This window comes from Stegastes partitus, unplaced genomic scaffold, assembly GCF_000690725.1.
Source record: "Stegastes partitus isolate 25-593 unplaced genomic scaffold, Stegastes_partitus-1.0.2 Scaffold822, whole genome shotgun sequence".
NCBI classification, from domain to species: domain Eukaryota; kingdom Metazoa; phylum Chordata; class Actinopteri; family Pomacentridae; genus Stegastes; species Stegastes partitus.
This window is the reverse complement of record NW_007578553.1, coordinates 102,401-126,989: the sequence shown is the minus strand read 5'-3', so window position 1 is coordinate 126,989 and position 24,589 is coordinate 102,401. Positions and strand designations below refer to the sequence as shown.

General features: G+C 41.8%; 1 protein-coding gene across 1 annotated transcript in view; it reads right to left on the bottom strand.

The window, feature by feature from the left end:
• Nucleotides 1–5,541, bottom strand: part of dchs1b (dachsous cadherin-related 1b) — an 87,883-nt gene extending 82,342 nt beyond the window's left edge. Inside the window, exon 1 of the mRNA XM_008292636.1 lies at nt 5,041–5,541. The gene's annotated coding sequence lies outside the window, so the exon portion shown is untranslated. The remainder of the gene's footprint in view (nt 1–5,040) is intronic.
• Between the last annotated feature and the right edge of the window lie 19,048 nt (nt 5,542–24,589).

Here is a 24,589-nt window from a genome sequence, read left to right as displayed (position 1 = left end):
CAATTAAGACATTTAGGCAGCAAAAAAAAAAAAAACATCTGATTTACTGTTTCAGCTGGAACAAGTCTGGACAGTTGGCAAGAGAAAAGTAAGAGTAAGCGGAATTAGGAGAAGCATTTTTTCACTGGTTTTTGACATTCTGCAGATTAAATGGTTATTCATTAGTATAGGGAAAAAAAATCAAGTTTTCATTACATTGCATCTTTAGAACAGCCTGGGTTGACCAAAGTGCTGCATGTTAACAGTCAGGCAGCAATGAATATACGTGCAAAAAGCAATCGAGTTGTAAAAAGAGTATAAAATGGTACAAAATATTAAAACAATGCAAAACAAGATGAAAGTTTAGGATACAATGAATAGAAAATACTAAAAAATAGGACCAGCAGCAACTGCCAAAAGCCACTGGACACATGTATGTCTTGAGATTTTTTGTAAAAACGTCGATAGAGGATGAATTTTGATGGAAACTGTCATTAGTTAGGAACTCTAATGAGACATCACTATCAACTGAGGCCACACGCTTGCATGTGTACATTGATGCACAGACAGATTCCTTGTTCCTGTCATCTACTGCAACAGCAAGAAACCCTCAATTTCAATGGTCTCGCCACACTTTTGCACTCGGAAAGCCAGCGTCACAGGTCCAACCCACAGTGGAGAAACACAGGATGGGGGAAACTCGAGACAGCATCAGGCTTTAGAGGACTTCCATCTGCAGCTTCACCCAGGAGTTTAACAACTCATTTCCAGCAGTCATTATTCTAGATCCTAATCATTAGCCAGCTTAAGGTTTGGTCTGCAGCTACACTGAGCAGTTTTGGATCAGTGTGTGTTGTCGAGACTTAAGATGACACTGCAGCAAGTTGAAACTTGGCATTTTGGAATAACAGTGGATCCAGTCCAAAAGCAGTTTACCCATTGCCTTGCAGACAGCACCTACAGTCCTGTAAAGATGTCTTTTTTTTTTTTTTTTAATTTGTCCAGTGTCTGTAATGTATCCCATTTGGCATCACTATGCTAAAAGGATATCTGCTACCTCGACAAAGACCATAAATAATGATGACGGCAGTTACATCAGAACTGGGCCTCAGAACAAACAGAAGAGGAACTGCACCGTCTCCGAGCTCCAGCTAGTCAATCACTCTGTGTCCGACAGGAGAGTCCAGTCATTTCCTTTGATTAGTCGAGTCAGTCATACGGTAATATCTTCTCCAGAGCCACAGATAAATGGGCTTTTATAACATACGTAGGAACGTAAAATTGGAATTTCCCAAAGGGGACGACTATGGCGCACTTTGAAAAAATAAGCTTCGGTCTGGGCTAAAGGACGACGTATGACTTTGGAAGTTGAAGTATTAGGGTTTGATTAGGTTTGATAGCATATATTTAACACAAACACATTCCTATGACCAACTACTGCAGAGTATGACCTTCTACCTCCTCGGTCAAACGTCTTCCACAGTTAAAACAGTAGGGAAATCATTTTTTGAAAGCATGGTCAGCCAAAATTCTATTATAAAATTCCAAATTAATGCTGTTGTCTTCATTTCTTTTTTGATTCTTATTAAAGAAATTCAACTAAAGGTCGACACACCTGAAGTTCTGCTATGAACCGCTTGGTGCAACAGCATTTTGGTGTGATTTTGGATACCACTTCCCCCGGATGTGAGCGCACACACACAAGATTTTGCAATGCTGTAATTAAATTTCACGATCATAATCAAGGCAAAGATGGCAGACTTGGTGATTGTAGCTGCCATGGCAACCAAGAGACCCCCGAGGGCAAAGTTAAAGAAATGTGGAGCAATCAGCAAAGGGGATTCCTTATCAATGGGAATCTTATTTTTTAAACTCTAATAGCAAGGCTAATTATAACTGTCTGGCCTTCCTGTGAATAGATGATGCAAACAAAGAGCGACTTTCCAGGAAAACCAAAGCTGCTCCTTCCCTCACACAGCGCTGCAGCTCAACTATATTCCACACAGGCTGCATAATGAATTAAAATGGCATTAAATTAGCTCTGTATTGAGAATTTAGTTTATGCTACGTCGAAGATGGTGGTCTGAGAGGTAAATAAAAACACCAACACAGACCTCAGGCATCAGCAGCACGCAGTTAGTGAAAGATGGGGGTTAATTTTTTCCCTTGGTTCTTTTTGGGGCCGGGGGGGGGGAAACCATTTTTTTTTTTTTCTTGTTTATGTTTGTTTTCCGTGTTGGCTGTCATCTGCTACCCATTCGACGCTGCAAAGAGTAGATGTTTGCGTTTTATTGCTATACCTGGGAGGATATGTTTTCAATTTTGTGCGTCTTCATTTTAAAAGGTGCTAATTTAGCTTTGGGAGGACTCAGAGATTCGGGGAAGGGTCACCAAGTCCAAGATAATTGAGTGAGGTAATGTTATGATTATGTTGTGTGTATGCTTGAGTCTCTGAGTCACTTTCCGATATTTGTACCCAAAGTCTGATTTCCCATGCTTTAAAAAACAAAACCCAGGGAAAAAAAATAACAGTTCTGGGATACAATTAGACAGACTTTTGTTTGAGCTGCAACATTTGGATTGGAAGATGCTCTCTGTTTTTCTCCTCCCTCTACTATCTTTCTCTTGTTGGCAGCACTGTGATCTGAGATGATGAGCTGAAACAGATAAAGGCTTTCACTCACTCTGCAGTATTCCACACGCAGCGCCTTTGTATTCTTAATTAACAGTTCAGACGTCGGACTTCGTGAGAAAGGAGAATATCTTGCACATAATGACTGTAAAAGACATATTTTTCTTCTTATGTGGGTTCGGTGGGAGCCACAAACAGGACAACGGTGTATACAGTACTAGCAGAATTTTTCAGTGTCTATGTGGGTGGCAAATGCGCAATTTGATTACACTGTGTATCTTTTAAGTAAACTCTCAAGATTGCTTGAGATTTGGAAAAGAATAAAGCCTCAGCTTGGACATTCCCTAAAGTAAGACCATTAGAATAAACAAAAAAAATATCACTGTGGATGCCGGTATTACATTTCAGCTTGAAACCAGGCAAAATTGACGACAGCTTAAAAACAGAAAAGCAACAATATCTGCGTGTATGTGCACATGGTTTAAGGTTTAAGGTTTCAAGATTCGAGTCGGTTTGCTGCCAACATGCACCCCAAATAATGTGATATACAACAAAGGGAGTGGGGGTTGGAGGTTCGTGGGTACCATGCAGTCACCTCCCCCAAACTGTAATATTAAGTCATTGAGCAGATGCTGTTTTCTAAGAAGTGTGTGTGTTTCGGAGCACAGCCCTGGTGAGAATCCTTGACCCTGCCAGAGTCCATATCTTTCTCACCCATTCAGTTGCACGGAACCACATAAAGTGCAAGGTAAACAGCGCACTGTTTACTCTGTTGATAAGCTCTGCAAAAAGACTTGACACAGAGCCCAATGAATAGACATCTCTGCCTTGACAAGCTTGTTACAGACAGCATTAAAAACACAGGGGGGCTATCTCAGCCTTCCGGACAAGGACTAAACGAAGATGAATAAAACTATCCTTTACAAGGATGTCAGGGGTCAAGGTGGTCACCTCAGCTGCCACACTCCAAAAATCACCCACCCGAGATCACAATGACATGTAGTCCAGGCTCGAAAATACTCAAAAATCCACTTTTCATGATTTCATTTTTCTACAAAACTGTGTCACAAGTGTCCAAATTTAGCCAAGCCCTGATTAAACTCCTGAGAAGTTTATTTTTCAAGAAAGGGATTGTGAAATGTGAAAAAAATCCCGTATTTGGTAGAATCTCACCCCTGTTAAAAAGAGGATCTGTACCTCTAAGCAGCTGATGTGAATAATTATAAGTTGTTTGTATAACTTAGGCTCCACTCGGTTGTAGCCACACCAACTAGATATCCATATGGTTCCTGTTAGAAAATGTCTTGCTGCACGCCTCATCGCTCCGCAAGAAACCAAACTCTTACTGGTTTTGTGCAGACCAGAGGCTGAGGCTGAGGCCGGTACACTGCAGGGCTGGAGCGCACGGGGCCATGTAAGAGGATAGTGTAATAATGCAAAGATCAGTATCCCTCCATACAGCAGAAAACCAGGAGCTGTGGATGCCACTAGACACCAGATATGACTAGAATAACTATTGTGGTTAGGTGCTTAAATATGCCCCTGGGTTTACCATTTTTAGTTGTTCGCCATGTAAACATACACAGACAGAACTGGCTGCTATAAATACAGTTTATGTTCGACAAAAAAAAAGTACAATGGTGTCAAAATCTATTTGTTGGATAACAAAACTACCCCAAATCATCTTGGACTCCTTAGTTTTGTATGTCTAAGGTGTTAAACAGCTTACGTTGATGTTCCCTTTGCGACCTGCTTTCATAATCACACCAACATCAGCAGACCAGACCCTGCCAGGACTCCAAGAGCCTTGCTCAAAGGAACTACATCATATTCCCCCCCACCGGTGATGCCTTGCAGTCAGTCAGCCCTGCGTTGTCACTTCAGCTGGTCTCGCCAGGAAATACTTGAACAAACGCTGGCCCACTTTGAGCACTTCATGGTGTTTCCCATTAAGCGGTTCTGTCCTCGCTCCAAGACAAAAAGTGTAGTCTCTCTAAGTTGCCAACCCTGTGGAAGAAACCACTGACTTACTGTTATTAAATAGTTCCATAAGCCATAATAAAATTATGTGGTAGCCTACTAGAATGACCTCTTTTTGATGTTTCGCCTTTATTTTAAATGAAGGAATCATTCTTTTTCTTATCTGTTTCCAACCTGGCTGTCTGTCTGTTTGGCTGGCTCTGCTGTGGATGGGGATCAATAATCAAACACAAGGCTAATGCTGCATCACTGTGATCCACTGGTCTACTTTTGTAGCCCCCTCTTGTATGGTCTCATACACATCACAGCAGCCTGACCAGCTACCAGCTCATGCATGCAAGGTGCAGATGCAGGGTGCAACCCCCAGAAGCCTCCACCCAATCATTTCTCCTACCTTCCATCCTTTTTCTAATCAAACGTACGAGAAGCTGAGAATAAATGTCACTTACATTCATCGGATCCCACTGTGCTGCTCTGGATGGTGCGCTCTGGATATCCCCTCCAAAACGTGATTAGTATGCAAACGGGTTTCCAATCCCCCCCAAACGACAGACAATCCGCCAGGACAAAAATCTTGAATGGAGCCGTGCTGGCCAGCTGGACTGAGCTCTCTCTTTTGCTTTTCCTTTTTTTTTCTAATGGCTTCTACATAATATCCACAAAAATGACAGTTAAAGCCAATCCCACAGATTTTCCAATCCGGTTGACCGGTTTTTACTCCACCGGTGAAGGGTCCTCTGGCGTCCCTGTGGCAGTCAGGTGAGCGCGTTTGGATCAGCTGGGAAGCGGCGCGGCTTCTTTCGCTGTCTGCAGCAGAAAGAAGGGAGGAAAAAAAAAAAAGAAGAAGAAGGAGCCGCCTGTGGTGCTCTGTCCGGCTGATCTGAAACGTTTCTCTCCTCTTTTTTCCCCCTCTCTCTTCAGCATCCAGTCACTCACATACGGCGTGTGCGCTGAGACAGAGTCGCTCCAGGGCACCGTGCACCTCACCAACTGAAAGCCGACTCCTCCGCCACAAGGCCCAGCCCCCTACTCCTCTCCATACTCTCCTCCGCCTCTTCCTCCCCTCCCTCCGCCGACTTGGATTGCTAATTTATTCGGGTAGCTACACAAAAAAAGAGGGGGGGTGGATGAGAGAGCGAGAGGGAGTCTGTGGAATACAGTAGGGAGAAAGTGGAGAGAGAAATTGGAGAGCAGACTTTGGTGCCCCCCAGCTCCGTTTAGTGGAAGTAGTCTTTGAGACAAAGGACCATGCACCATCAAAGGAGACATTATGCAGGTCATTTAACACTTTAATAAATATTGCATTGCAGCCTGTGTCATAATTTTATGAGTGAAGAATCCTAAAAATTAGAATCACATACTTTAGATGTGTGGAATCCTTGACGATAAGTGTATTTTGCACATATTTGTAAGTGCTGGCATTCACATTTCAAGGTAAATTGGCACTAAAAATAAAGCATATGACCTCATGCTGCATGCAAATTTATGCAAATTGTGATATATGTAGTTGGTCATTTGCACGTTTCACAATATATCAAAAAGTTGCATTCGAGGTATTATGTTTGGATAAGGTTGTAGTTGTCCGGATATAAAAGCTTAAGACAATAACCTCAGAGAGGAAGCAGCATATCAGGCTGGGCTAAGGTTCACACACACACACACACACACACACACACACACATCCTTTGGTCTGCAAGCATCAGCAAGATGGGAGTCATTCATCACCTCCAGATTTTAGGTCAAGCCTCCACCTGCATCACTGAAGCAGAGCGAGGGAGTGGATGTGGAGGAGGGTGAGGCGCGGAGGTGGGACGTGTGAACACGGGGAGGGGGTCCGCGGTGGGTGTCGGGAGGCGGCGGACAAGGACAGCAATCAATCCATCCCCTCTTCCTCTGGGAGTATACGTTTCAGATGAGTGTGTACACTGCTGTCGGTGAGGGGGAAACGGAACATTTACACTTTTACCACAGAGTGTTTACATTCATCCACATTGAGTCTGACATGATGGCCGGACACCACGGACTAAGGCTCATTTAGCTCTACAGGAGACCCGTTTCACATCAAAAAAAATTGTTTGCTTAGCGGCTGATGCAGTCAGTGGTGATCTATGAAACACAAACAAACATAATGTTGCCGTTTCCTCATATTGTGACAGTGGTCACTTGGGGATTGAACCATCAGTCATGGCAGCATTAGTGGAGCGTTGTAGCATTAAAGTACAAAATTATATCCCAGAGGAGCTACAAGGAGGAAGTGTAATTGTAAAGGCACTAGAGGGAAGAAACTTAGTACATTTAGTCAAGTTTGAACTTAAATATTTTACATTTTCTGCTCATTTGTAACTCTACTTCACAATTCAGAGATAATTATTGCCCTTTGACCTTTAACAGCCACAACAATAAAGTGATGTATCATTAATTATGTTGCATGCAATGCACAATTCTGCTCATTGAGTACTTTTGGCACTTTAAGTATATTATCATCTTTTTTTTTTTTTTTTAATTAATGCAACAAATTTTACTTGAAGTATTTGCCATGTTGCTACTTTTACTTCTACTACTTTTTAAAAACCACAGTGTTTCTCACATTTAAAAGGTAAATACATTAGCTGATTATCAATTACCCTTTCTGGAATTCAGTATATTTCTCTGCATAGCCTAAAAAATACTTCACTGCTTCAGTGGTTGAAATCTCTTTCATCACTGAGTACAAAACCTGCTCCTTTTGGTCATAAACTGAGCAACTGTGGAATCATTCACACTGACAATCAGAGTCGAGACTAGTAGTCTGAGTGAAGTTTGTTTTTGCACTATATTTTGGGAACTACACCTTATCCTTTTAGCTATTTAAAGACATAAAGACACTGTTACCAGTGGTTATCCTTGCATTTTTCTGGGATAAGTATGTTACTTCAGCATGCAGCATCTCATCAGCAGTCAACTGAATTCAATATGTTGCTGGTCTTGAGCTTAACTTTTGGATTCAGTGCCAGTTATTGCAATGTCAAATATTCCCCCTATTCTCACCCTTTGATTCTCACTTCCTGAGGCCGCAAACACACGTGCATTTCTGAAATGCCAGTGGATTATCTTGAAAAGATCCAATTTATAGCCAATGATCCACCAGTTGATGGTGGTTTGCCCCTCTTGGTGGTGAGTCATGAGGACAACGCCTTACATGCCTTTAGATGTAGCTCTTATGTTTTAAAAGCACTTCTTGGCAGGAAAGACCTTAAAGTTTAAAAGGAACAAAGTCCTGATTAGTTCGGACAAAGTAAATGCTTTTCAATTGGAATTTTTTTCAAAGATTTTGACAGTATCTGTGTTTTCATGCCCTCAGCATCTCTGCAAGATTCCACGTCTCAATTTCCAATTTTCAAACTCCAAATCCTTGCCGAGTGGGTTTTTTGTGCACGTGCGGTTGTGTAAATGTATCACATGTGTTTGCGAGTGAATTTACTCAGCATCGATCTTGTTGTGTGAACACTTGCCACAGAGTTGCAATTACATGGCTTTAACCGAGAGCAGATGCCTGAGGAGTGACACGTTTGGTGGGGCTCCCCACGATGGAAGAGACCAGCGTGAGATTTATATCAGTGCCACACACATTCATAAATGTAAAAATCTCTCATTGCCTCACTGTCAAATGCAGATATACACAGACACTAACGCGTGCACACACAGACATATATCATGACCATGAAAGGATTTATTTGGGTGCTGTGTCTATCCTGTTTGTCAGTCCCTCCCTCTAACCTCAAAGTCGACATTCTGACCATGATAACCCTGGTCCACATTTCAAACCAGTTAGATTTATACGATGTCAACTCTTAGATAAGGCGTGTATTTATTCTAACTCCTTGCCTTCGTAACAAAACTGATAAATCAGCAGACAGTGTAAATTACCAGAACCCCTTTAAAAATGAATGAATCCGACGTCCAGAGCTTCACGTTATTCTAAAACAATTTCGCTAACCTGGGATTTGACCCATCTTATGACCATTATCAACACAATATAGAAATAAGTGTGCCATGACAGCTAGTAGCTGTGAGGTCATTTGGAAATGCATCGTTAGGAGCTAATGAAGGGTCCTGTCTATATTGGCTGTACAATTGGACTTGTTGGCCGGGTCTCTCTCCCCTATACAAACACTCACACACAGTTGACTGCTGCACTGTGATGCCTCTGATGTGAATCAAAGCAGTAAATTCGCCAAATTGGCATGTTTGCGTGTTCAGCGGACTGCAACTAATTTTTAAATTTCATCACTTTAAAGAAAACAGCCAATACTGTAGCAAAATCTTCTGGAAAATGTACCTGAAACAACGCCTTGACTGGAAAGCAGCACAATATCTTATTTCCATATATCCTGGAAGCTACTTGGCTAAAAGGGTTCAACCTCATAGCAAGCAATGTCCCACTGGTGGCTAAAAAACTGTACATCCAAACTTTGTGCAGTTTCTCTTGGACTAAGTTTAACATGATTTAATGGAGAGTTTGAACAAGCTGATACTGTCAGTGAGCGAGGAATAAAATGACTTTAACAACCTTAAAGCTTCTTAAGGGGAAACAAAAGTCTGTTTTCACCTTATCTTATAATTTTTCATTCAGCTGTTATCATTTCATACCTTTCACTGGCACCCAATTTTATATCTACATTCATGCATGCGTTCACTTTCTTATTTTCGTCACTTGACTCTGTCGGACGCTCTTAAGCGTACAGTTTCACCCTGGGTCTATGCAGGTGTCGGCCTCAGCTATCTGATCCACCTTTCCTGTGCAGCAGGATGAGATGAGGTCACAGCTTCTCTCTGTGACTTAGTGCCAAAAGAGGAAAGAGCAGAGGTTTAGTCAGACTTTCCTTTCCCATGGCCAAAATATCACTGCATGCTCTCAGTCCAGATTCATTCAAGAAGTCTTCAGGGCAAAGAAAAGTTGTTGTTTTTTTTACATTGCCAAGATGTGTGATGAAAATGCAACCATTATCAAGTGTTTCTTTTCTTTTCTGGCTGAGATTTCTTCTTAGCAATGATAATTTCTCCAAGCAATTTAAAGATTGATTATTTGCTCATTACTTTTTAGTCCATACTGGTGCAAAGTCTGTTCAAAAAATGTCTGTTCTAAGCGGGTCGATTGCTCGGCCTCCTGTTTTGCTGCCTGCAGCTTTCTCAACATCATCGATCAACCGCTCATCCACACTACTTCACACTGACTGCCCAGATCAATCACAACATTGACATTAAAGTGTAAATTAACTCATGCCATGGTAGATATAACCAGCACTTTTGAGAAGGAGGGTTAACTGTAGTCTCCGTCAAAAATGCTACCACACTTTAGACGATTGTGATGGAAGTTTTATAACTGCAGCTTGTTCTCCGAGGGGATTCCATGCTTCCTTGTAATTCTTGTTTCTAAAGAACTGCTCATCCAAACAACTTCATACTTTACACTGCACTTCCTTGGTTTCCCAGCAATACACCCACCAAGGCTGAAGAACATCAGACAGACGGTGGTCGAGAAACATGAAGAACAGACCGACACAGAGACACATAGACGATGAAGATGTCATCAGTAGACATAACATTTCTTTTTATAGCTATGCTGATGACACATGATTTTATGTGACTGTGTTTTCCTGACAAAGGAGCACGTGATGTTTTTTTAAAGATATATTTAGCTCTCTGTGGCTTCCAGGATGAAACACATGCACTTCTCGTCTCATTTCAGAAATATTTACTACATTTTGGAGAATTAGTCTTTATTTTTTCCAAGTGAAACCATGCATTTATAATTGATCTTTAAAGCTTTGCACCAAAGAGTGGTAATGTATTGGGATATGAACTGACACATGGTGTGGTTTTGGCCTCTTTTTTTTTCTGGTATTTGTTGACCGCATGACCAATGCCAGTCAAAATATTTAGTTTGCTGTCAACTTCAGGAAAGCTGAGCAAGATTTAACGACACTTTTAAAATCCTGGACATTACAAAATTATACTGAAATTATGCCCTTTATTGATCTCTTTGCACACTAACACTATGGAAACTTGCACTGACAATTTTTTTTTCTTTTCCACTCCACTACCTTCCATTGTCACTGGAAACAAATAAAGTTGTATTTGTCCTCATGTGTGCCTGCAGGGTATGGTATTCTTAGAGAGGTTTTTATAGCTTACTTTGCTCTGAGGCCAGTCTCCGTACCACGCAACCACACACCGGCCCAGTGACTTTGGCTGCTCTTTCAAAGCTACTGCATTGTGCATTTCTGCAGATGTCACTAAAACGGGACTAACAGTCGGTTGTATTGAATGTAAATCTGTGAGAGATGAGATTCGTTCTGCCAACAGAGAAAAGACTGTTTCCATTTTTTTGGGTGTTGGCACCACATTTCCTGTTGGTTATGTGTGGTTTCCTCTAAACCTTTTTAGCTGTTTCTGTGATTTTACCAGTGCATTGTTTATGGGAGTTTTCCGTATGGACGTGTGCAGCTTTTAGACTATTTTGGGGACAGACTGTGAGGATAAATGGCATGATGATTGACAGAGCAGGAAAAGGGCATTGTTATTAGGAGCTTGGAGGGATAGTGCTTCCCCAGAGCTTCGCAGAATGAAATCGCATAGTGTTTCACATCCAAAAGGAAATTATGTCTGAAATAAAATGTTTCGAGCTTTAGATATCATCGCGGCAGCTACTCACCCCTAAAATACCTGCTTTATGTAGTAGAGTACTTTCCAGAATCCATCATTAAATCCTCTTTTCACTCAGCAAAGTTTCTGCTAATTCTAAGCTTCATATTTTAGTCTTATCTTGGATTACGTCATCTCCATAATGTGCTTAGAGTTGAAAGAAATGTTAAAACTTGTCTTTCTGTGACTGAACTGTTCTAACTTCAGGGGCTCTACTTCACAGGCTGGCCTATTTCCACTTGGCAAGCTTCAACAACAAGGCCTCCCTGCTTTAGCTAAACGTTCGTTGAGAAACTTATCTTATACGTTCAAGCGTGGGGGTCATAACTTTTCGTTATCAAGCATGGATCTTGGGGTAAAGAGTGAAAACAGGAAAGCAGCAGTTGAGGTTTTATACTCCAGCTGTAGTGCCCCTTACACTCTCTGTATCTGTACATGCAGGCTGATATCAAGAGCAGTTCCTCTGACGAGCTTCCAGGTTTTGTGCAATGAAGAAAAATTATGGGTTGCAATCTGTGAGGTTCCCTCACGGTGTTAGGAAGATCATTGCACTCACATCTCCCATATCTCCCTCAGGAGCTTATAAGTTTTCCCTTCCCCTCATTATCTTCTGTTCTAATCATTATCGCCATCTCCTTCTTTGCATGACTTGGATATCACATCAACTCAATACCTGCATACTGCATCCTCCTCCCCTTCTGCACCCTCGTCTCCCCCTCCTCGCTAATTTATCTTTCCATGACACCTCCCTTCCTCCTTCTTCCTCCCTCTATCAGAATGTTTTATTGTTACAAAGCAAATGCACTAAGCAGGCAGATACACTAAATCAGGACGGCCTCGATCTAAGACCTGAAATTGTTTAGACTGTGAGGAAACTATTTGGCTGCTGGCTGACAGACCTGCTCTAAAACCTTGGCGACCATGAAACACGGACGTAATCTATTGATAAGACACAAAATGGCTCTTTTTCTTTCCAGAAACACGTCCCATTTTGTCATTGCAAAGCAGTTTTTGTGCTGATTCGATCAATGTTGCACTGCAGTGTCGTGTGGTCACAGCAAAACAGTTTTGTCAGCGTTGATCAAGACTTATTTCACTGGAACAAAATGAGCTGAAAAGTCAGTGTTACTAAAAATTGTTCATGTGTGCAAAAGGTAGATGGCAGCCAGCTACAGCTGCTAGAATACTTGCTCCCAAACCTTTCATACTGGTTCATTAAACTTAGTGAATAGCGGCTGAAAAACATATACCCCACAATGTGCTTCTAATACAAGCGTCTAGCAAACAGGAGGTAGCCAAAGCTGAGAACTTCCTGTATGAGCCCATCTATGGGCCAGTGTCTGCGCTATGGGCACAGGAGGTTCCTGAATGCATCCTGAGTGTTTGCGTGTGTTTGTAGGTGTGTGTGTGTGTTCACTATTCAGCATTCCATCCCCTCTGCTTCCTTCCCCCCCAACCCGAGCCTACTGATGCATCGTGGGAAAGAGTGAGTCGCACCTCCACACACCATGCTCGCTCACTCACCACACACATAAAACAGCAGAGACGGGGACAGATTTAGTGGGTGTTGTGTGCCAGATGTGATGGCGCGTTGCACCGTAATGACATTTTGCTGTTAATGCGCCACCATGGTTCCATATTTAGCGTGAATGACAGACAAGTCCGTGTGGCGGAGATGAAAAGAGGCGCTGTTTTGCTCGAAGCTCATTTGTTGCATTGTGAGTTTGAACCTAAGTGGCCTTTCTTTGTATGCCGAAGGTTGATGTTTGGACCGGATTTCTACTATGAGAACAAACATGACACACACACACACACACACACACACACACACACACAAAAACAGACTCCCTTCCTTTGTCCCATCATCCCTTGTCCCCCAAAACTAAATTTGCAGCTTTATTTGACAGCGGTCTTGTTTATGTATGTACGTGTGAGGTGCATGTGCTGTGGGACGTCTGAACCTTGGCTCAGCCTGTAAAGTGTGTGTCAGAGACTTCAGAGGAAGAGGAAGATGAGAAGGTCAAGTGCGTCGGGGAGATAAGTCGTCGCTCACACTGGCCTTCTAGATCAGCTGCTTCCTGTTTATTGCTGTGACCGAAGTGTTGTCCCATGAAGATAACAAGGCTTTGACCTTTGACTCCAACGGAACAGAAGCACATCCTGCAGTGGAAGCCATATTGTTCACTGCCTCGTTACGCCTCATCAGCACAACCACGGTGACCCGGCATCCAATCGCATTTGGACAGTTTGTACGTCAGAGTGGATCATAGTGCAACATTTTGTTTCTATTTAAAATAGGTGACATTGTCCCTCCGTTTATTCATCACGTCGTCGCCCCATTGTTTTCTTTGACTGTTATGGCCCAAAACTGCATGAACACAGTCAAGATTATGTAACAGTTAACTAAACATAAAATAAATTATGAATTCTGTGCTATTATTTTGTGTACATTTAAATGCATCATGTATTTTTAAATATATCCTTGGTCTACGTTGGTTTTTTTTTTATAGCATTAACATATCCATATGGAGATTTTCATCAGCCAGAAGAGATATAAATATTGAAATAAGCATAATAAATAAAACTTCACGAATAACAGTCTCAAAAGCACAGATCCAGACAGCAAATGTTTCATGTGCAAAAAAAACAATCTGTCAACTTGCAATTCAGTGTTTTCTGTATCTTCACTGTTACTCAGAATTGGTTTTCTGGATCAAACATCTATGGCTGAATTGCTCCAGTATGACAACTTGCCACTGTGCAGCGCAGAGTAGTTTTACAGTGTTAGAGTAAAGCCACAGGTGAGGCGGTGTGCTCGAGATGCAGCGTGCAGCAGATGGGATGGCGGAGAATAGGGTGAGGTCTGCACATTCTAAAGGAGGCGACAGGGTAGCATTACATCTAAGCCAATTTTTAGGCATGAAGGGATTATGTTCATGGAAAAATCCTTTACTAAATGTAATTTTGATACACAGAGATGAGTTTTGAACGGTTTAATCAATGCCTGGAGAGGCACTTTGATATGTTAATATATTATTTTGGTAAGTAATGAGCACAGCTTATTTGAATTTGAGCATTTTGTTGTCTTATCCAGAGAGGTCTTCAAATTCTTCACACAGAATATAAAAGTCAGCAGACATGCACAGCGCCACACTCTCCCATAAGGACAGCCTGTTGAGGTTTATCTTCAAAACTGGAGCTGACAGATTATATTCATGGTTTTGCCTATATTCTTGGAATCAAAGGGCAAAAACTTACGGCCAATTTCAGTCTGGAAAACGGTCAGAATCAGTTTTGTAACTCTCACAGCTGTCCACGGTTGCAGCCATGGCAGGAGCTGAAGAATTTTTTTGCGTCTTTCCCGTTGTGTGATTTATGTCCAGTTCGGTCTTCTTTGACCGCTCTAACGTTTTTGATTATTTGTTTTTTTGGAAGAGTTTAGATTTCTTTTCCAATACATAGCTCTGTGTCGAAAGACAATAATCAAGATAAGGTAATGCCGGGTTCCCAACCAGTGCCACACACAGTACAGGCCGCAGTATGTTTACATTACGGAGGGCTGTCTGAGCTTTTAGAAGGATTAGGGCCTGAGGAGGGAAAGGATCCAACAAAGTTCATATTTGTTCATAAGGACGCTGAGGCTAGTTTGGCAAAGTGACTAAGCTATACACTATAAACCTGGAGAAAGATGGAGCGAAACACTGAAGTTAAGTCGAGGCCACAGTAAAGGAAGAAGAAAAAAGACAAACCAGAGTAGGTCAGGTTCTGTATACGAGTACTGTGAGAAAAACTAGTTCAAAAGCATATTTTGTCTCTTTTGGACTGCTTTCACAGAAAAGACAATCTGCTGTTTCAACCAACAGAGTTTGCATGAAGAGGTAAAGGAATAGGACAAAATGAATTCCACAAAAGCTGTTCCAACAGTCTAAAGAACAAGCTGAGGCTAAATTACTTTCTGAAAATCCCCCCCCCAGCACTGCAGAACATCTCTATTAGATCCGCTTTGGAGCATTCAAGGCATTTCAGCAACCACACAGGGGGGTTATTCATACGTGCGCCATCACGACCATCTCTACTGACGCTGAGATGTGACCTTTGTTTTGCCCTCAACATGTGACCTGAACCGTATGTTCCGCATCTTCCACAGTCTCCTTCAACCGAACGCTTCATGAAAGACATGCACAGAGACAGAGAGTCCAACATGATTTTGTAAATACATTTACAGCAGACGATGCATAGTAAACATGGTAAACAAGGTTAAGTCTGGACTCCACACTGATAAAAGCTGGAGACGGATGAGAGGCCGTGATGATGTGGTTTATGTCAGAGTTTCTAGTGACTGCAGCGCTTCTTCTCAAAACTAACTTGCTAAACTTAATTAGTGGCTAACTGGTCTTGTCTCCTTGCTTCATAGTTTTTGCTTGTATTGGGCATCTTGAGCACTGCACAAGAGAAAAATGAAAGACAGTTAACACAGTGACACGCATTACAATAAAGATCAATATAGCTCAACTTTTACTTTCATTTAATGCTGTTATACTTCTGTGTGGATCCTATTTGAAGAAACACAAAAGACGACGCTGATTACTCTGTGATATCATGACAAAGATGCCAAATAGCACCAAGCTCATGTTGTGTTTTGACCAGCGAGTTCGTCTTCAGAGGTTTAAAGTCTCTCCTCTTGTGGCAGCTTGGCAGTCTGTAAGACCCAAATATTTACAGTGCCTTGTCTGTCATCTAAGCACCCTTTCTACATGACATATTTATTCAATTACGCTTCATTTCACATAGACAAAAAGAGCACTGCAGGTCCCCGCCAACTTGTGAGCATTTTCCACCAACAAATGTATAGTCCCAGTGGCTTTGATTCAAAACAGACGGGGAGAACCTTTGGGTGCATGTATGACATTTGTTAAATGTTCTCTGTAAACCATTTTGACTGGTGAGGAAATCATAAACATTGCTTTTGCACGATGCAAGGCCCAGGTACGGCACTTGGAGCCGACAGTCGGGTGAGGTGTTTTTTGGAAGCGAGCCTTTGGCTTTACAAAGAGCACTGTATGAGCTACCAGCGATTACCTACCACAAGGGAAGTATTCTCCAATTTACAGCCGTATTTCTCTTTTATTGAGCATTTGTTTTTCTTTTTTTAGCGTGCATACCTCCACGAGTTCAGGCCACAAGCACTGAGCTGTCCAACATGCAGCATGCAAATTTGCAAAAGCTCCAAATGTACTTTTTTTATAACCATGACCTGAAAAAACAAATCAGTGTCTGTTAGGTGGTAATTTAAATATTTCCAACAGCTATTATTTTTTGACACTTCCTTGAGATTACAGAAAACGAGTCCGATCACAATGGATGTCCAAAGAAGCCAACATTGGCAGCTAATTTTTCATTTTTTTCCCCCCCTAGCATGCCCACTTCCATATGAGCTTGGAATATAATACATGCGGTTACATGGTTCAGCAAACATGAAATATTGCTTTGAAAGATCACTGTGACATCTTGACAGGGCAGCTCTTTGATCAAATTTGTGTTGTAGGATAAGAGAAATGATTTTTAGTTCCACTTCTGTTTTTTTTGTCCATTATCTGTTTATATCACCACAATGTGTGCTGTGTACAATTATTGGAGAGTTTTAAAAAAGTGTTGGTTTTGTAAAATACTGTCCTCTCAGGCTCTGAAGAAGGGTTCTTTCTTTTGTGAGTGTAATCTGTGATGCTTACTTCACCATAAAACTTGTACATTTAGTTTATTTTAAGTGCTTTGGGAGATATTTAGCCCGATCTCAGTCCTTTCAGTGAAACATACTGAGGCAGTCTTCGTTTCCTTTTTCTCCATGTGTGCAATAATGGGGCCTATCAGGCAGACTGTGTGAGGTGCCAGGCATCTCTTAGTGCTACGTTGACATCATCATGACTTCATTTTTGCCTGCTCTCTGGTTTTCAAAGTCAGAGGGAGAGATCTGTAAACCTGGATGCTCAAGGGTGCTGAGATTTGTTATACAACCCACGTGGCCTCGGCTGGCACTCGTCTCTTTTTGTTTTGCTCTTTCAACATCCTCAGCCCCTCCTTTCTTAACCTAATTGCTGCTTTTCTTTCTGACTTTGCCTCAGAGGCACGACTTAATACTTTCTTCTGAAATATCACTGTTGCCTTGCAGAGGCAGTCTGTTTCATGTTGGTGAAGTGTGTCGGGTGCTGGGTGCAGGGATTTGGGGATATTGAGGTTGTGGTAAGGGGGGGTGCGCTTGTCGCTCTTCCAGGCAACCACTGCTTTATTTCCAAATTTTCCATGCATTAGGCCGTTATTATTTAACTGCTGCAGCTTTCGTATGCTCAAACACACCATGCGCATGCATCATGCCATAGAGTGCAGTTGTGTGCAGGACTTACACGGGGACAGAGTGGTCACTGTGTTTCCCATCATTCTCTGCACACACAGATAGCCCTAAATGGAAAAGCAAGGTGGTGTGTGTGCAACCGCGACCAGAAAATCTGCTACACTGCTTAGGATACCCACCGGCTGTCCACATCACAGTGACCACAGATTTCTGAGCTCTGTAATCACAGTACACAGGACTATTTTCGTGCAATCTGACTATGGATTAGACAGCAAATTGCCAGGGATAGTAGAGGTTTCCATGGAGAGGGTGGAAGTTGCTTGTAAGGAATAATAAACACAGTTAGATTCAGATTAGACATGACGGTCTGCGAGCGGTGGCAGCTGGGGAAGTGTGTTGTTTTGTTGTCCAAGTGTGAGCGTTGATTTAAAAGCATGAAAAGAAGAACAAGGAGGTTTTGTATCAGACAATATTAAAAAACTAGCAAAGACATTGTTCTTTGTTTTATCATCACACCTAATCAAGTCCATTTGTGCATGTCTAACTCATGACTTCTTCCTCATACACTATTAATCAGTTGGGTGTAATGACAAGCTGACATAGCCATAAATGTTTATCCTCCGTCAAGCTCACACATATGTGTTGGAGGCCCACAAACTTGTCCCAAGTCTTCCCAAAGTTGAAGTCATTACAGAACTTGCGGTTGCAGCTGTCATGAAAGTCAACTCAACCCAACAATTATCTCCTTTAATGAATAAAAATATGAAAACCTTGTCAGAATCCCTCCGGTCTTAAACACTCAATCATGCATTTAATAAACGTGACTCCCATCAGCTGGCAGACTGCTAAGAGACTGGCGTTCGTGTACAGTGTGCGTCAGCCACATATGCAAACACACAGTGGAGAAAGATACAGACAGCATGTGGCCATCTTTCAGAACATCAGGAAAATAGACTATAAAAACAGTCTTACACACCAGCAGAAGAAAAAAAAACAAAAAAACAAAAAAAACAAGCGATGAGTTGAACTGGAAACCTCAACATGCATTCTCTGACATTACCACATCTTCTCCCAATTGCTCTCAATCCGCCACAGCAGCAAAATATAACCCCTCTCACAAATCAGATCAAAATATTTCAACAATAGCAATTGAAGAGGACACACATCTTTTTGTATTTTTGCGTGGAATGTTTTCTTAAGCTGTGATGAAATTCTAGTACATGATGGATACATTAAGTACGCTATTTTGCCCTCGACTTCATATAAAGGCATGTCAGAGCTCGTTTTGAAGACAGAAAATCTAGAGTGCTGGTTAATGCACAAAGCTTGTATGCAGATGGTATGTAAATTGTGCCAAAGAGAAAGAATCTGCCCTGGCTCTATCAGTGATAGTGGTGTAAATTATTGGCGGGATAACATCATGGAGCGATGAATCATCTCGGCAGCAAGTGGGTCAGTGTTGAAAGACTCAATAGTTAAAGTTGCTCTCATGAGGTCATCCAGAGAGTTTGTTTTTCTTACTGATCAGCTTCCAGAAAAAAAATCTAATACCAGGATTCACAAAGAAACTTTTATTTTTTATCACATGGAATACAAAGCTCATTCCTCTTTTATTACGTTTTGGAAACTGGAGTGGAACTCTGACAGTGAAAGCAACGTTCACTGCAAAACTGAATGCAAAATGTCCCCAATCACCTTCTTACACCTCTCTTAGAAACGTCTTGAAGTAAAAGTTACATTTTAATAATTCTGACCATGTGATGAATGCCGCTATGAGTTTCCAACCAGCTTGGCTTCTAATCACTTCCAAAACTCACCTGCGCTCCAAATGGTTAATTTCCTGAACATCAGAGAGAATTGGCAACAAAGACAGGAAAGAGTTTGAAAAACGGTGGGCTTTGATAGTTATGAGCTTATTGTGCTTTGCTAAGCACTCTCTCTACGTGGGTTCGAGTGTGTGTGAAGGGAAATATGGGTGCCATGTGGGGTTGAAGGTGTGAGAGGAAACCTAGCAGGCGTTCTCATTTGTACACCATTAGATCCACTGCTACAGGCGCACACTCATACTACTTTGATGAGGGCTGTTTGGGCACCTCACAGAGCGCTCCAGGTGTGACCATAAAAGACACTGAACACAGGAGTTCTTGTTCACACTACTAGAATAATGCAATCCTTTTTCATTTTGCATTACGTCCATCAGTATGAATAATATATAAACACTTTCCTGAGTGCCACAGATTCCCTGTGAAGCTTGACCAAGTCGCCATTCTTTCACTCAGCTGCTGTCATGATTGCAATCCAATAAAGATGGCGTGGAGCTGTGATTTTTACAAGACCCTTCATATGGCTTGTGGCTCCTCTTGTTCTTTCTTTCATTCTGTCCATCTGTCACACTGCTGAACACGCCAGTATTGTTCAGTTCTGGATAAAGCTAAAGGCCCGTCACCCTCTGATGTGACAGTTCTCCGAGGGAGATTTTAACTGTGATGCACTGGGAGATTTGGGAACAAGCAAAAAGATTACAGATTGTACTTGACAGGAGGCAAGTGAACAACGCAGAAAACCTCAAAGGATACGATCAGATACGAACCAAAAAGCATCCTTTGTGTTTTCCGTGTGCCTGCATTTTGTGTATCTGTGGGTGAATGTTAATAGCGGTCCTATTTGGGTACACATTTCTGCTGTTAGTGTGAGAGAGTCTCATTTGGAGCCGATTCCGCTGAGCAAATATAACCCACCCTGTGATCCCTGTGATCGGTTCCAGGCTACGGTTAAGATTTCGGCTTTGCTTCGGTGATTTTAATTTGCAGATGGTTTTCATTTTAGTGACAGTATCATCTGTAGATTTTTGTCCTCTTCAGCCGTCTGGCCTTTGCACTCAGACCCACCCTCTTTTTCTGTATTACCTAACTCTTGTGTCCCCAATTACCCTCCCCAAAACTTCTGTTTTCTCTCCATTTCTTCGCTCTGCCCCCAAGTCTTTGTCAGTGTGTTAAAAGGAGAAAGAAATCTTTAGCAGGCATTCATGAGTCATTTCAAATAAAAACACATTTAAGAGATTTGTCACCCAATTGATGCCAAATGTAGCATTTTCACATTAGCAAATCATTTTGACATTAATTTTAAATGCTTCTATAATTTCTTGTCGACAGTCCTACTAGGGAGACGTTTGCATACTAGTCCGATAAATCCTAGTTCAGCTTCCTAAGTCTCTTTCTATTGTTCCGACCATCAGAAAGTGCATGTCCTCAGAAATGAACTCAAAAAATGGAGCAATTAAAAGCTTTGCTCCCAAAAGTTTGTTTATCTAGCGTAATAATGTTTTGGTATATTGATCCGCTATATAATTAATGTTGCATGTTGGCAGACTCATCCTCTCTTGTCTTCTTTCTTTTTCACCTAATTAATTCATTTTTCCTGTTCTGTAGACAACCAAAGGGGTCCTCAGCCTTGACCGGGCCCAGATACAATAACAATATTGAGACTCAAATATGCATCACAGATATTTAAAGCCCAGTAAAATGGATATAATCATGGAATGTACTAGGTTTTGGTTTTACTGTTTTACATGTAGCTCCAATAAATAAGAGGAAGTAGTGGTTTGTGAAGCTAGCCCGACAAGGTTTCTTTGTCAGTGGCTGAAGGACCTCTGATCTAAATCAAAGCTCCACTTTTAAACGAGGTATTAGGGAGTATTTTGTCCATCCATCCAATTTCCTCTACTTATTCAGGGATGGATCATAGTGGCAGCAGGAAGAGCGTGGCATTCCAGACATCTCTTTCCCCAGCAACTATTTCCAGCTCCTCCTGGAGGTTCTCAAGGTGTTCCCAGGCCAGATGAAATATGTAATCCCTCCAGTGAGTTCTGGGTCTACCCTGCCTCCCCCTCGCAGTCAGGTGTGCCCAGAAAACCTCCAAAAGAATCCATCCAGAAGTCATTCTGACCAGATGCCCAAAACACCCCAACTCTCAGCATAAAGGAGCAACAACTCTCACCAAACCAAACTCCTCACCGCATCTCTAAGTAGATCCAACTGACAGAGGAAACCACATTTATCCACCTATTCTCTTGAGTTACTACCCAGAGTTCAAGACCATAGGTTAGAGTTTAAACACATATTGACAGGTACATTGAGAGCTCTGCTCCTTCTTCACCATGATGGTCTGCTACAATACCCACATTACTGCTGATGCTGCCCCAAATCATCTGTTCATCTTGCGCTCCATTTTCCCATCACTCATGAACAAGGTCTCGAGATACTTTACGTCGTCCACTTGGGGCAGCAACTTACCCCTAACTCAGAGGAAGCAATCCAGTAGTTTCAAGCAGAAGAACCTCAACCTTAGACTTCAAGATGCTGCTTCACACTCAGGTGAAAACTACTCCTGTGCACACTGAAGGTCATGACCTGATGAAGCCAACAGAATGAGGTCATTTGCAAAAAGCTGAGACCCGACACTGATGTTCCAAAACTGGACACCGTTCTCACCCCAGATGTGCCTTCAGATCCTGTCAGTGAATGTCACAAACACGATCAAAGACAAATTGCAACCATGGCGAAGCCCAACACCCATCGGCAACATCTTTGGTCTTGTGCCAAGAATACAAACATAGCTCTCACTTTGTGTGGTACAAGGACCGAATGACTTGCGTGGTGGCGCCAGTGCCGCATATCCCACAGCATTCCCCACAGGTTTTCTTAGAGGACACAGTTGTAGGCCTTCACCAAGTTCACAAAGCACATGTGCAGTGGTTGGTCAAATGTCCATGAACCAATCAACAACTCCACAAGGATAAAGAGATGGTCCACTGTTCCAAAGCCAGGACAGAATCCCTACTGTTCTTCTTGAAACCAAGGTTTGGCATTCGATCTTCGCCTCCCTTCCAGTATTTTGTGTGTTGAGCTTTTGTTTTTCATTGGGTTTTGCATCTGAACAGATTAGAGAGATTCTGGTCAAAATAGCAGAAAGAACTTGAGGCCATCTGACAACTAACTGCACTCTGCCTTTGTGCATTTGTGTGTCATGAGCATTTTAGCATTTCACAGCATTTTACTCAGAGACAGTTGTGAACTTTAAGATTTTGTTATTGCCTTTGGTTTTCAACAAACACATCAGGGATCAAAGTGGCATTTAATTGCCCCGGCTGTATTTTCCTCTTTAAACACCATCCTCCTCCTTAGAGTGACATCAGCAAGACATCCTGTACCAACACTCCTGACCTCAGGAGACCTCAGGAGACCTCTGTCAACCGCACATATAGCCTACATATGTATGTGTGTCTGTGGATAGGAGGGTGTGTGTGTGTCTGCTATCCATTACAGTGCATCAGAGAAAGTGTTAGCTTTTAAAAGAGCTCTAACTGCAGGCTGTAATTTGCAAAATCTGTGTTTAGGATGTGTGCTTGGAGTTGGTGCAGTGCATGTGCTGCTTGACTGTTTGGCACAGTGTTTTTTTTTCTTCCCTAAAATACAGAGGGCAGTAGCAGACCTCATCAAAGCTCCTCTACTGTTTAAAACTCTTGCTGCCTGCTAAACTTACTCTCTGGAGTATTTCAAAGGTCACATACACTCACGAAACCTCATCTATAAACACACACACACACACAGGGCAAAGCAATGCATGGAGATAAACTGAAAGTCCAGTAGGATTTAAGAATATCTAAATGGGATGTGATATTCATAATGATGTTTTTATGAGCGCACAAACACCTGAAAATAAGAATTATCATGCTTTCTTTATTTTAGAATCAGCCTTTTACATTACAAACAGAGTAAGTCCTTTTTAATAGAGTTTGTTGGGTTGCATAGCTGTGTTTTTACAGTCGCTTTGGATGGGCAAACCCCACACTGGATTGAGACAGGGCCCTTTTGTGATTTTGGCATTTGTTGTAGTCATCTACAATATGTGTGGAAGAGGAGGGTGAGGCTAGGGGTGTTCAGATGGTCTGTAGTGTCACCGCAAGATGCCTACAGTACAGATTTGCCAGTGTGCAGCTAAGACTAAGCCTTGCATTTCAGTGAAATGATCAAAAACTATGATCACTTACAACATTTGGGGGAATACCCTAATTTACTTCACTTAAAGATCAATGACACTCTCCAATTTGTCTGAACAACGTGAAGCCTGGGCCAAGAGGGAAAGCCCCTCATATGGCCACTGTTTTGAATTGTACAAACAAACTTAATATGTTAATAAATTAGATTTGCTCGTAGACAGATAGATTTGCTTGTAGACAGATTTATATATAGACCGGTTGTTCACCCTGTTACATTAATGTTACAGGGTGAACAACCGGTCTATGTATAAATCTGTCTACAAGCAAATGCTTAGCTAAGCTAATGTGTCCTGACCATAGCCTAGTTAGTAGTTAAAGGTCAAACATCAGGCTATCGATCTTCTCATCTAAGTTTTGGCAAATAAGCACATTTTCAGCATATTTACACTTTAAAGGGGTGGGGGGTTCTCGTAAAACATTGCATCACTACACGTGTTTAATATTTATTAGTAAAAGTTGATTTCAGTGGGAGAGCTCACACAGGCCCAGTCACAAAGTGGAAGGAAATATTTTATTAGAACTGTTGACATTTTTGTGCATTAATCACAGAGAACAATAGCATAGTAGACCTTCTGTTGATGTGACCTGGAGACCAGAAGGTACTTGGCTCCAAAAATGTAAAGGGCTTTTCTCTGTATAGATTGGGAATGCTGATTTTAGGAAACTGCAACCATTGTGGAGCACTAAGAATGGAAAAACCAATGGCATAAAACACTTTTCTTTTCTATTGCTAGACTGACTTCCCTTTCTCATGTGGAGGGCTTTGGTACGATGAAGAGATCAAATGATTAAAAGTGCTGGTCAGTGTTTCACATGGCATTTAATCGAGTAGATTTTTTTATTTCTCTTTTTTTTTCTGATTCTCTCCCCTCCTAAATGTGCTTTATGTTCTGCTGAACTGTCAGGATGC